At 36.5% G+C, this 13,418-nt stretch overlaps 1 protein-coding gene across 7 annotated transcripts in view; it reads right to left on the bottom strand.

Annotated features, from left to right (window-relative positions):
* The window catches only part of NCOA3 (nuclear receptor coactivator 3), a 203,899-nt gene that overhangs the window by 84,818 nt on the left and 105,663 nt on the right, over positions 1–13,418 (bottom strand). For 4 of the 7 annotated variants that reach the window (XM_074210191.1, XM_074210192.1, XM_074210186.1 and 1 more), the window contains exon 2: positions 10,552–10,622. The exons of 2 other annotated variants lie outside the window; for them this stretch is intronic. The gene's annotated coding sequence lies outside the window, so the exon portion shown is untranslated. Of the gene's footprint in view, positions 1–2,184; positions 2,425–10,551; positions 10,623–13,418 lie in introns of those variants that run through there. One more of the 7 variants, XM_074210188.1, reaches the window with a different exon arrangement.

Below are 13,418 nucleotides of genomic sequence, written 5' to 3'. Positions count from 1 at the left end.
CATATCACTAATGAAGACAAAACTAGGAATCATAGATGGGAAGTTACAAAGAGAGTAAATTAGGGTTGATATCAGGAAAAATTTTTTAAAGAATGAAAGCTGTACAAAAGTAAAATGGGCTTCCTGAAGAGACAATGAATTCTCAATCTATGGAGGTCTTCATGTAGAGGTTGGACAATCTTTTGGGGGGGCCTGTTATGGTGGGGATTCCTTTTAAATATAGATATTGTTGATGAATTTTCTTTCAAAGTTTGAATTTTGGGATTCTGCATGTATCTTACAAGGAAATCAAAATAATTCAAAAACTTTCAGGCACAATTTTTTTCCCTAGAAAATAATATAAAGAGATATGTATCTCTACAGATAAGGAAACAATGAATAAAATGAATCAAAAGAGAAAAAACTGGTAAAGCTGTAATTCTTTATAAGCCCTTTTTAAAATAACATCACAAATTTTCAAATATTTGATTGCCTTTAAAATTAAAGATAATTCTCCACTCAAGTTTTTACCTAGTATCATATCATGGCACTAATGTAGAACACATCCTGTAACATGCCAACAAAATAAAAAATCTTCAAAGTACAGAAATATAACAGGGTTGTGTGTGTGTGTGTGTGTGTGTGTGTGTGTGAGAATCAAAGAATAACCCGAGTTTACAGAGGTTTATAACTATAAGGAGTTATTTTTTGTAGTCCCAGAATTCATCAAATGAGGAGAGAGAGAGAGAAAAAAAAAAGGAAGAGAGAAGAAAAAAAGGAAAGAAGAAAGTTATAATCAATAATTGAGACTCTCTCAGCTCTAATTATTAAGTTTTGCTTTATCTTGTCAAAACCCAGTCAGACCTCCAAGGCACTCCAGCTGCTCCACACTATATAATTGTTTACTTCCAATCCCAATTTTCCAGCTTTGATTTATAAGTTGTCTTTCTCAATGAGAATGTAAATTTCTTGAGGGCAAGGTAGATCCTTTGTTCCTATTTGTACTCCAGTCTAACTTAGCACAGTGTTTGGAGTATATGAAACAATTAATAAGAGCATTGTGCATTTTTTATGCACAATAAAAATACAAGAGATAAGTAAAATTTTTGAAATAAAAACATGTAAGTCAAAATAAACCTATGGTAAAATACCATGAGGGAACTGGAAGTAGAAGCTAAATGCTGATGAAGTACTGGCATCCTAAAAAGAGGGGGGAAAGAGTAATATCCCTTCAGAAACTTAATGTCTTCAAGGTTTACAAAGAGAATTGCATTTCACAGAGAGGGCCTCAGGCAGTTTTGTCTTTTTTACAACAGACATAAGAAAAAACAGGGAAGAGGAATACCAGAGGGAGGAAATGAAGAAAAACTGTGTAATTTCTTACTTTTCATAATGAGAGAAGAATAAGCAAATATGGAAGGGGGGAGGGGTAGTATGCAACCTCATTTTTTATTTAAACCAAAACAGGATTAAAAAGTTACCCAAGTGTGTGCACACATGCATATGCACAAACACACACACACACACACACACACACACGTCCTCATATGCTGAACTTAACAAGAAAAATACAGGGAAGATGATAAGGGGCTTTACTCTTTATGTGAGCCACTCAATCTCCACATTCTAATCCTAATAAAATGATTGCAGAGGCCATTCCTTGACAGGTTTGCTTCTCTCAGTACTCTCTCTCTCCACTAGTCAGCACAAGATGACACATGAAATGGCTAAAGAATTCAACTCTGTTCCCCACTCTTCATTCGGGCCCTGCAAAAAAGCCAAAAGTCAAAGCTTCCTGGGTCCAGACATCAGAGGGAACTGGGGCAGGATGCCAGAATGTGGATGGCATTTCACTGAGACTTTAGGAAAAGGGTCTGACGTCCATTTATGACCAGTTCTATTTCCTCCAGAAGTCACTCAGAGAAGTTAGTAAAAAGTAAATTTCCCCAGATAGAAAGAGACTGAGACAACGGTGAGGTCCAAACTTTAGAGAAACCCCTCTCCCCCCAAGTAGAAAGAGTCAAAAAGTGAGCAATAGGGGAACATGTCATTGTGGAGAAGCAAGGAAACTAAAATTAAAGATCTTAGCAGTAAGAAAACTCAGTTAAAGACCTTGAACATAACAGATAAACCAACAAGGAAGAGATTAAGAACAAAGATTATGGCATCCAATTAATACTTTTCAAGGCAAAAATGAATCAATACCTGATAAGGAATTTGCGAATTCCAAAGATAGGATGGAAGCACAGCAGAATGTTCCCTAAATGGCTTCAAAGAGAAAGAATTGTGAAAGCAGAACTTACAGCTTGCAAAGCAGAAATATTTGGCAGAACACAAAATCTTGGTACCATGGTAACAAACTTAACCAAAAAACAAAAGAGAGACTAACTGATTGAATATGCAAATATAGAAAAGTAAAGAACAATCTAGCAAAATAGCAATGATAGTATTAAAAGATAACATTATCTCTATATAAGGAAAAATGTTATGTATAAAAAAAATACAGACTGGCAATTTGAGGATTACAGATCTTCCAGAAGAACATGACAAGTCAAAAAATATCAACATTACAAAAATACAAGAAAACTGTCCAGAACTTTTGAACAAAGAAAAAATGTCAATCAAATGAATCCAAAGCCTGCTTTAAAAAAATAGACATTGGCATGGAAGGGAATATATAGATTATAGTAGAAATAGCCCTCCCAAAATAAATAAATAATTTTAAAAACTGCTTCAACTATCAGGTAGAGTTTAAAAGGAAAGAAAGTAATTTTAGTAAGTAGTGATAAAACCTGAATAAAGGGGGGAAAGTTCTTAGGAAAAGGGATAGACATTCATTTTTGAACAGTTCTGTCTACTACAGAAGTCACTAAGAAAAGTTAGTAAAAATAGAGTAGAAGCAGATTACTTCAAGGAGAAGAAAAAGTACAAAAGGATACAGCAACATTAAATATGCAATAAGCAGTCAGAACCATTAACAAAGTCTTATAAATAAAAATATTTATAGAATCACATCTTGTTGGAGCAAAAACCTCGAAACTAAGGGTGTTGTCCATTAGCTGGTCAGCAAACACTCATTTATTAAAAACTCACTAGATGTCAGACGCTGTACTAAGAGATGGATAGACAGAAAGGTCAAATCAGTTCCCAGTCTTCAAGAAGTACACAGCTGCACTGAGCAGATAACGGGCAAACAACTAAATAAATAGCAAAGAATTTCAAAAGGAAATTGCTAGCATTAAGAGGAAACAGAAAAGGGTTTGTTGCTTTTTTTTTTAATAGAAAACTGGTCCAACCATTCCGGAGAGCAATTTGGAACTACACCCAAAGGGCAATGAAACTGTTTATACCTTTGATCAAGCAATACCACTACTAGGTATGTATCCCAAAGAGATCGTATGAAATGGAAAAAAAGACTCACATATACAAAAATATTTATAGCAATGGCAAAGAACTGGAAACTGTGGGGATGCCTATCAATTGGGGAATGGCTGAACAGGTTATGGTAAATGAATGTTATGGCGTACTACTTTCCTTTAAGAAACCATGAGCAAGCAGACTTGGAAAGTCTAAAAAGACTTGCAAGAACTGATGCTAAGTAAAGTGAGCAGAACCAGGAGAATATTGTACACATTAAAAGCAACACTGTATGATGATCAACTGTGATGGTTGCAGCCTCCTCTCAGCAGTTCAGTGATCAAGGACAATATTGAAAGATCTGCTATGGAAAATGCTAGTAATATCCAGGGAAAATACTGTAAACTTTGAATGCAGAGCAAAGTTTATTATGTTCAATTATCTAGAACTTTTATGATGTTTTTTCTTTCTTTATCATGGCTTTTTTCCCCTTCTAATTCTTCACAACATGACTATTACAGAAATATGTTAAATATGATAGTACATGTACAACCTCTATCAGATTGGTTGCCATGGGGAGGGTGATAAAAAACTGTGGAACTCAAGAGCTTGCAAAAAGAAGAATGTTAAAAATTATTGTTGCACATAATTGGAAAAAATAAAAAATACCTTTTTTACAAAATGGAATTTAACTGAGACTTAAAGGATAAAAGGTAATGTCTGAGGCAAAAACTAGAAGGAGGAGCATTCTAGGCTTGCGGGCATAGGCTGTAATAATACACAGAGTAAAAAGACAACAGGTCTTATAGAAGGTACAGCAAGAAGGCCAGTGTCACTAAATCATAAAATATATAGACAGGCTTTTGATATAGGAAAACTGGAAAGATAGGAAAAAGTCAATTTGTCAAAAGGCTTTAAAAACCAAAGGGATAAATGTTATATTTGCTCAAAGAGGTAAAACATCTGAAGAAAACTGAATGGGCTCAGAATTTACTTTAGGAAGACTTTATGAAACTTTGATGTCAAATGACTGGAGAAGAGAGAGACTTAGTATAGGGTAGTATAATAGGCATGAAGTAATAGGGACCTTCACCTGGGTGGCAGCAATGGTGGGTAAGTATACAGAGATGTTGTGAAGGTAGAATCCACATAACTTGGCAAAAGAATAAATATGGTAAATAAGAAAGGAAGTCAAGGTTAACACTTCTGTTTCAAACCTGGAAGACTGGAAGGATAGTGATAACCTCAAAAATAAGAGTAAAGTTCCAGAAAACAGAAGAGTATAAAGAGTAAAGCTTAACTAATCAGTTTTGGTCATGTTCATGTTTTTTCTATCAGAAAATTCTTGATTTACATTGTCCTAAGATATTTATACTGGTCCCAATATGCTATGTTCTGGAAGTAAAAAGAAAAGTAAAATAGTCAATAAAAATAAAGATGATGACTTCTTTCAGAATTGAAGGAGCCATCAAGCAGAAAATCTTAATTTCTATTTGATTTTCAGTAACAGAGGAGAGTAATTTTAAGATATGTAGAGGATATTCAGTTTGAAATGTCCAAGAAGCTACTGGAGATAGAAGACTAGAGGTTGGGAGAGAGAGGTTAAACAAACAGCTGACAGTAACCTGAATACAGATGATAACTGAAACCACAGGAGCTAATGAGATCACCAAGTGAAATGATATAACAAAGAAAAGGTCCAGGCCAGAGCTTTGGGATTCAACCTTCTGTAAGACAATTAAGCTGACTTGACATGGATGCAGATCCAGCAAGGGAAACTGAGAAGAACACCAGATAAATAAGAGAAAACATAGCAACACTGGCCCTGGAGTCAGGAGTACCTGAGTTCAAATCCAGCCTCAGACACTTAATAATTACCTAGCTGTGTGGCCTTGGGCAAGCCACTTTTAACTCCATTTGCCTTGCAAAAACCTAAAAAAAAAGGGGGGGTCACTTTGCTTCTGCAAATTGAGATGGGTGAAGGAGAAGATAGTGATAGAAGGCATCTGAGTAATGCTAAAAAGGAAGGAAGGGGAAAAGAGGGAACTCTTAATAAGTGGCCTCAATTTTAGGCAAGATTCTCAGAGAAGATGGTAGAACAACCATGTAAGGTCAGAGGAGAACTGAAAAAGTTTTAAAATGTTGCTGTCTGGGATAGTGAATCAATAAGTAAAGTGTAAAAGGAGGGGACGAATTAAGAGTATTTAACACAAAATGGAACTGGATCCAGTCTGCATGACTTCATCATTTTTTCCAGTTCTTCTCAACAGCAGATGGTGGGAGTAATCCCAAATTAGAGCTTGGCAGAGCCTGATTAGCAAGCAGCAAGGAGGGCAAGCACCTGAAGACTAAAGTATAGTGCAGCCAGTTCAGGGTTGATAGCCAGGGGGAAAAAATGATAGCCCAAGGGGAAATTCAGAAAAAAAGCAATTAGCAGAGGTGATAAAATACATAAGAAATCAATGTTGGGGCAGCTAGGTGGCACAATGGATAGAGCACTTGCCCTGGAGTCAGGAGTACCTGAGTTCAAATCCCGACTCAGACACTTAATAATTATCTAGCTGTATGGCCTTGGGCAAGCCACTTAACCCTATTTGCCAGGCAAAAAAAAAAACTAAAAAAACAAAACTAGAAATCAATGTTGAAAGGATATAGAAAGAAAGGCACACTTAATTATACATGGTTGGCACACTTTTGAGATGGTCTAACCCCTGTGAAAAGTAATTTGGAATTAGATTTTTTTTTAAATGTTCAGAGATTTACTGAAATACAGAAAGATTACTATATAAACTAAATTATTCATTATTACACATTTTGTTGTAATAAAAAACTAGAAATAAACTAAGTACCCATTAAAAGAAAAACAGCTAAAAAAACTGGTATACCATAAAAAATGATAAATTCAGAGAAACATGAGAAGATTTATATGAAGTGATAGTTAAATAAGCAACACCAGGAGGAAAATATATACGATTACAAGATAAATAAAAAGAACAAAACTAAATACAATATAATTATAATGACTATAATTAGGTCAACGGCAAAAATTGATAAAATACACTTCTCTCCATAGACGGGAGAAGTGGGGACAACAGGTCTGAAATGTTACACGTGACTAATGACAAGATCAGTGTGTTAATTTACTTTACTAAACTTTATTTTTCCTTTAAAAAAAAATCAGGAGGGGGCAGCTAGGTGGTGTAGTGGATGGAACACTGGCCTTGGAGTACCTGAGTTCAAATCCAGCCTCAGACACTTAATAATTACCTAGCTGTGTGGCCTTGGGCAAGCCACTTAACCCCACTGTCTTGCAAAAATGGGGGGGGGGGGGCGCACAAGCCAAGATGGCAACAGAAGACACTCTCCTAGGTGTTCTCTCCATAATATTTCAAAAATCTTAAAATTATGACTCTAAATCTTTGAGAGACAGAACCCACAGAAAGATCCAGAGAGGCAATCCTCCAGACCAAGGTAACCTGGAAAATAGTAGAAAAACTTCAGTCCAATGGATTAGAGTGGTGGCCCAGCCAGAGTGAAGAAATTTCATCCTCCCAGAAAGAGCCCCAGGGTACCTGGGATCCACAACAGAAGCAGTTTCCTGACCTGCACCCTGGGGAGCACCAAGCACAACTTGGAGGATCAGTGTGGGGACCTCTGCCAGAGCAAGCCCAAAACACAGGTTCTCGGGGCACTCAGTGGAGCAGCTGCGGCCCTGGCAGTCCAGATCCAGGAAATGGAAGCAGGCATGGAGATGGTAGGCAGGAGCCTCCAGGCAGCTAAGCCCTGACTGCTCAGCCCATCAAATGTAGGGGAGAGAGACTTCCAAGGTCTGTCCTCTGTACCTGGAACAGGACTCTGGGACTCTGACCACATTCAGATCCTGACTGCAGTTTAGGCCCCCATAGAACAAGAACCCCCCCATCTAAGCCCCATGGCAGAGGGATGCACTTGTGGTCACTCACAGGCAAGGAGAGCAATCAAAGCTTCACATACACTGACATCCTTGTGAGGGCGTATCCCAAAAATACTGAAAAGCTCAGGAAGCAACCCAAAACCAGGCATAGGCTGGAGACATGAGTAAACAGAAAAAAAAGAGGAACACCATTGAGAAATACTTTGTCTTTGATCCCAAGAAGGGATCAAAATACTCAATCTGAAGATGAGGAAGTACAAGCTCCTGCATCTAAAAACTGAGAAAAACAGAAGTTGAGCTCAGGTTATGACAGAGCTCAAAAAAGATTTTGAAAATCAAATAAGGGAGATAGAATGAAAATTAGGAAAAGAAATGACAGAGATGCAGGAAAAACATGAAAAAGCATTCAGCAGCTTAGTCAAGGAGATCCAAAAAAAAATGCTGAAGAAAATAACATGTTAAAAATCAGCATAGTGTCAAATGGACAAAACAGTTCAAAAAGTGACTGAGAAGAATGCTTTAAAAAGCAGAATTAGCCAGATGGAAAAGGAGATAAGAAAGCTCTCTGAGGAAAACAAATCCATCAGATGCAGAATGGAACTAAAGGAAGCTGATGACTTTACAAGAAGTCAAGACACAATACTTTAACACCAAAAGAATGAAAAATTAGAAGAAATGTGAAACGTCTCAATGAAAAAAAACTGATCTGGAAAACAAATTCAGGAAAGATAATTTAAAAATTATTGGGATACCTGAAAGTCATGATCAGGAAAAGTTTTGACCTCATTTTTTTTCTTTTTTTTAGGTTTTTGCAAAGCAAATGGGGTTAACTGGCTTGCCCAAGGCCACACAACTAGGTAGTTATTATTAACTATCTGAGGCCAGATTTGAACCCAGGTACTCCTGACTCCAAGGTTGGTGCTCTATCCATTAAGCCACCTAGCCACTCCTTGACCTCATTTCTAAAGAATTCCTACAGGAAAATTGTCCAGATATCCTAGAAGCTGATGGCAAAATAGAAATTGAGAGAATACACTGATCTTCCCCAGAAAGAGATTAAAAAAAAAACCCTCAGGAATATTATAACCAAGTTCCAGAACTTCCAAGTCAAAGAGAAACCATTATAAGCAGCCAGAAGGACACAGTTCAAATATTGTGGAGCTACAGTCAGGATCACACAGGACTTAGCAGCAACTACATTAAGGGCTGGTAGGGCTTGGAATATAACATTCTGGAAGCTGAAAGAGCTTGGAATGCAACTGAGAATCAACTACCCAGCAAAACTGAACATCCACTTCCAGGGGAAGAGATGAACTTCCAATGAACCAGGGGAATTTCAAATGTTCCTGTTGAAACAACCAGAGCTGAACAGAAAGTTTGACCTTCAAATATAGGACTCAGGTAATGCATAGAGAGTGGAGGAGAAGGGTAAAATACGAGGGACTTAATGATGAGGAACTGCATGTATTACTGCACAGAAAAATGATACTGATAATACTCATATGAAACCTCTCATTTAATAGAGCAGGTAGAAGGAGCTTTTATAGATGAAGCACAGGAGAGAGCTGAATTTGAAGTTATAATATATTGTAAAAATGGAGTCAATGGCTAAAAGGGAAATGTACTGGGAGTAAGAGAAAGGAGAGGTGGAATAAGCTAAGATATTTCATATAAAAGATTTTTTTTTATTTCAATGATATGAAGTGGGGAAGGCAAGGGGGAATGAGGGAAGGTTTGCTCTCATCAGTGGTAACTTGAAGAGGAAACAGCATATACACTCAATGGGGTATAATCTAGAATAAAAAGGAGAGAAGGGGGACAGGGGAAGGGGGGAGATGTGGATGATAGAGGAGAGGGTAGATCATAGGAGAGAATAGTCAGATATAACACATTTTCTTTTTTACTTCTTGCAAAGGGCTAGGATTGGGTGGCCTGTCCAGAACCACAGGGCCAGGTGGTTTCTGGGTCCCAGGGGTGGTATGTGGACTTGGGGCCTCTTGGCCCCAGGGCTGGTGATCAGTCTGCTGCGCCACTCAGCTACCCTTCAGCACATTTTAGAAGAGTGACAGAGTGAAAGGAGAGAGAAAATATAGTATATGGTAGTGGGGAGGTATGGATGGAGGGAGGTGCAATCAGCAATGGCAATGATGGAAAAATATGGAAGTAGATTTTGTGATAGACTTATTAAAAAGAAGGTGATCCACCCGAGACAGAGCTGGTAGTGTAGGAACACAGACTGAAGCACATTTTTTTTCTCTTTTACTTTATTTCTCATGAGGGTCTATATTGGGGGGGGGGGTATTATGTTTACTCTTAAACAAGAATATTTTAATGATGTATAAAAAAATCACTTGTACAAAAATTAAAAATAAAAACTTTTTTTAAAAGGAGAACTAAAGTAGGAAATATTCAGAAAAGAATAATTTAAAACAAAAATGATCAATAAACAAATAATCAACAAATGTCTTCATAGATTATTACATTTTAAAAGTAACTTCCAAACAGTAAAGCACTTCTTTTATTCTAACAAAAATATAGCTCCAAAAATCACTTTAAGAAATACATGGCCTTAACTCAAGCTCTATGTGGTTTTAAACATCTCTTACTCAACTAGGACGGGCTTCAGAATCATAGGACTTAAGCTTTCAAAGCTTTTTGAAGAGTCTTTCAGCTAGGCCTGGGAAGAGATTTTTTTTTTTAGTTCCATTGTAGTCAAGTGGGAAAGAAAAGAATTCTGAAGAGCATACACATCTGTGGCATCTCAATATGAATAGCAACAATGGACCCCTATAAGGATATTCTTTGGGATAGAGGGAGGTGGTAACCCTTTTTTGCCTGTTAAAATGATGGAGTCTAATAATGGTCATGAATATAATTAAGAACCATGAAGAAGGGGAATTATAAAATCAGTTTCCTTTAATTGTGTACATGTTAGTGAATAGAGAGGTTAAATAAATTCCATGAGACACTGGGAGGAAAGTCAAAGAAGAGACAAAAAAAGAAGAAAAGTTAGGGCATTTTTAAACAGTTTTCTTTGCCTAAACCCTTTCCTAAGGAGGAAACTGAGGCAGACAAATGTGATGAATTAATGTAACCAAATATCAAACAATGCATCTATGGCAGAGGAGAACTAGACTCTATCTCCACTAAATATTCCATCTCTATTAACTCAGGAATTGAGGCTGTCTAAAAGAGACAAAACTAGTAAAGGATTTTTAAATGGCTAAGGAGATGACTAAATTGATCCAACTTGTTTATCTCAAAGGGTCTTAGCAATTTAAAGTAAAGAGTTTAGTACTTACCACTTAAACTCATGCATTCCACTGGTCAGTTTCAGGAGTCTATAGTATTTTACTTCAATAAAAGAACACTCCTAGAAAGGAGGGAAAAAAGGCAAAAAGACCTTTGTCAACACACATCTCTTATTTTCATTCAATTTTTTCCAAGTTGCAAAACTAAAGCCAAATATTTTTCATAAAGGAAAAGATACCATCTTCTTTGTTAGGATCACAGAATTTGACAATTACATTGTAGCTTGAAATTCACTCATCCAACCTTCATCTGAAGCTTGAATTTATTCTTATATTCCTGAGTTGAAAACACTTCGGTGAGAGAAGACTCATCACAACACTGTCCCTTTTTAGGCTGCTTAAAATAAAATCAAAATCTATTTTTATGAACTATATTAGGTACTAAGAGGAATAAAAAAGTTTAAATTATTATACATATAAAGGAGCTCCTAATCAAATAAGACAAATAAAATATACATAGATTATGTCCTATTCTTGGTTCTTTCATCCTAGTCAAGTCCCTTTCCTTCCTTTCTAGGACATTGGTTCCTTTCTCTGTAAAACATCAGATCATTCCCATGAGGTTTCTCACTCAAATGTTCTAACTTCCATGACTAAAATAGTATATACTTTAACATGACATTGTTTTCTACAGATTATATATGTTGCAGTTTAGTGAACAAGAAGGTTGATGGGTGTGAGAATTGAATGCAGTCCCAAAGAGACATACCACTTTCTTTTGGACAGACTGTTGTTCATATCCCTGGAATGTACTCCCTCCTCAAATGAGATATTTGTACAAGTGTCTGAGATTAATGATAGCATTCATTGCAGAATAAGTAGATATAATTCACTTAATGGTCACTCACCAGTTACTGGTTTTTAAAAATTCTAACAAGGAATCTCTATGGGCATATCTTCCAAACAATTCAAAGTCTCTGTGTTTTTCTTTTTCTCTAGCTACATAATTTTATGCTAACAAAGGATCTCAGCAGAGGACCTTCCTTCATATTTGAGCAAGGAGACCTAAGTTCTTTCCCTGGAGCTCCCTTTGAATAGGAAAAAGCCAGATGAAGCTGAATAGTAAACATTCAAAACTTTTCACCGAGTACATAAATACTTTCTATTAAACAACAAATAGGCACTTGGGGAAAAAAAATACTGGGGCTGAGGGAGAGGTGTACTCCAAATGCAGTCAACAAAAGATGCAAGCAAAGACAAGAAATGACAAAGCAAGAATTAAGGATAGGGAATAGGCTAATAAGCTAAAAAAAAAGAATATATAAAGTATTAGATAAGGTTGGAAAGATAAAATTGATGTCATTCTGTAGAGGACTTTGAAAGCCAAAACCAGGAGTGTATATTTCATTCTACAAGCAATGAAGACCACTGAAAGTTTCTAAGTAGAGAACAAATGACTTGATTAAAGTAGTCCATTACTAAGATTGATTGGGCAGTGCTCTTAAGGACAAACTGGAGATAGACAGAAATTATAAGTGAGCTTGAATGGAAAAGACATGTGTGTGAGGTTTTCAAAGAAAAGGATTAATAATATCTGTTCACAGCTGGGGTGAGGAAAAAGAGAAAGAAGATGATAAATAACATTTATACAACATTAAGGTTTGTAAAGTCTCAAAACTCTTTGGAAATACTCACTACAGGTAATATTGTCCCCATTTTACAGATGAGACAGAGGGGAAAACAGTCTTGCCTAGTGTCACACGGCTACTAAATGTGAGAAATGAGATTTAAATCTAACTCTTCCTAATTCCAAGTCCAATACACTAAACACAATGAAAGAAAAAAAGAATTAAACATTACACTCAGGTTTCTGGGTGGTGACCATAAAGATGGTGAGGGTACCATGAAGAGGGAGCTCTAGGGAAGGAAAGTTTTTGTCCTTTGTTGGGTGTTTTTGTTTTGTTGTTGGGTTTGTTTATTAGGCAGAGAAGAAAGGCTTGTAGAGAGGGAAGAGTGATTTGACATGCTGATTTTGAGATGCTATACAGATATAACTACATCAGGCAGCAAAAAATGCAGTATGAAGGATCTGCTCTACCATCAGGGAAGGAGGGGCAGCTAGGTGGCGCAATGAATAGAGCACTGGCCCTGGAGTCAGGAGTACCTGAGTTCAAATCCAGCCTCCAATACTTAATAATTACCTAGCTGTGTAGCCTTGGGCAAGCCACTTAACCCCATTGCCTTGCAAAAAAAAAAAAAAAACCTAAAAAAACAAATAAAAAATAAAGTCAGGGAAGGAGATATTTCACAACCATGATCTAATCCAACAAGGTTCAAATATACTCTAAATTCCTAGTACCTTTATAATAAACATATACTTGTTCACAATTCAATGCCAGTATAACTAAGAACCAGACTTCTAGAAGATTTCTCTAAACACCTATAAGAGAAATCAGAATTGAAGCTTTTAGAAATATGCAAAAGAGAGGGAATTAATCATGTCCCATTCAAATGAAATTACTCTTTCCAAGACATAATGCTTACAGGTCAAGAAGAAATGGACAGGGACAAAACTGAAATATAAAAGCACATGAATTAAGTTTATTCTAAGCTGATCTAAGGATATTTGTAAATCTGCCTAACCATTTCTTGCCCCAAACAGCTGTTTCCAAAAGGAGCCACAGTATTTCAGGTTTCAACTAAAATGCCAAAGGCTGTAAAGCCATCCACCCACACTGGATAGATTCTATGCTGCTGATTCAAAGGATGTCACAAATTCTAAGCTAGAGCTTCTCTGCACAAACTGCTTTCACATGGCAACAAAATCATTCTAGTCACTGCACAACACAGCAATTCCATCCTTTAGTCAATGTTTATTAATTTGTCATTTTAATGTTAGATTAAAGCTCATATCTATA

Source organism: Macrotis lagotis, chromosome 1 (assembly GCF_037893015.1).
Source record: "Macrotis lagotis isolate mMagLag1 chromosome 1, bilby.v1.9.chrom.fasta, whole genome shotgun sequence".
NCBI lineage: Eukaryota > Metazoa > Chordata > Mammalia > Peramelemorphia > Peramelidae > Macrotis > Macrotis lagotis.
This window is presented reverse-complemented; position numbering and strand designations above follow the sequence as displayed.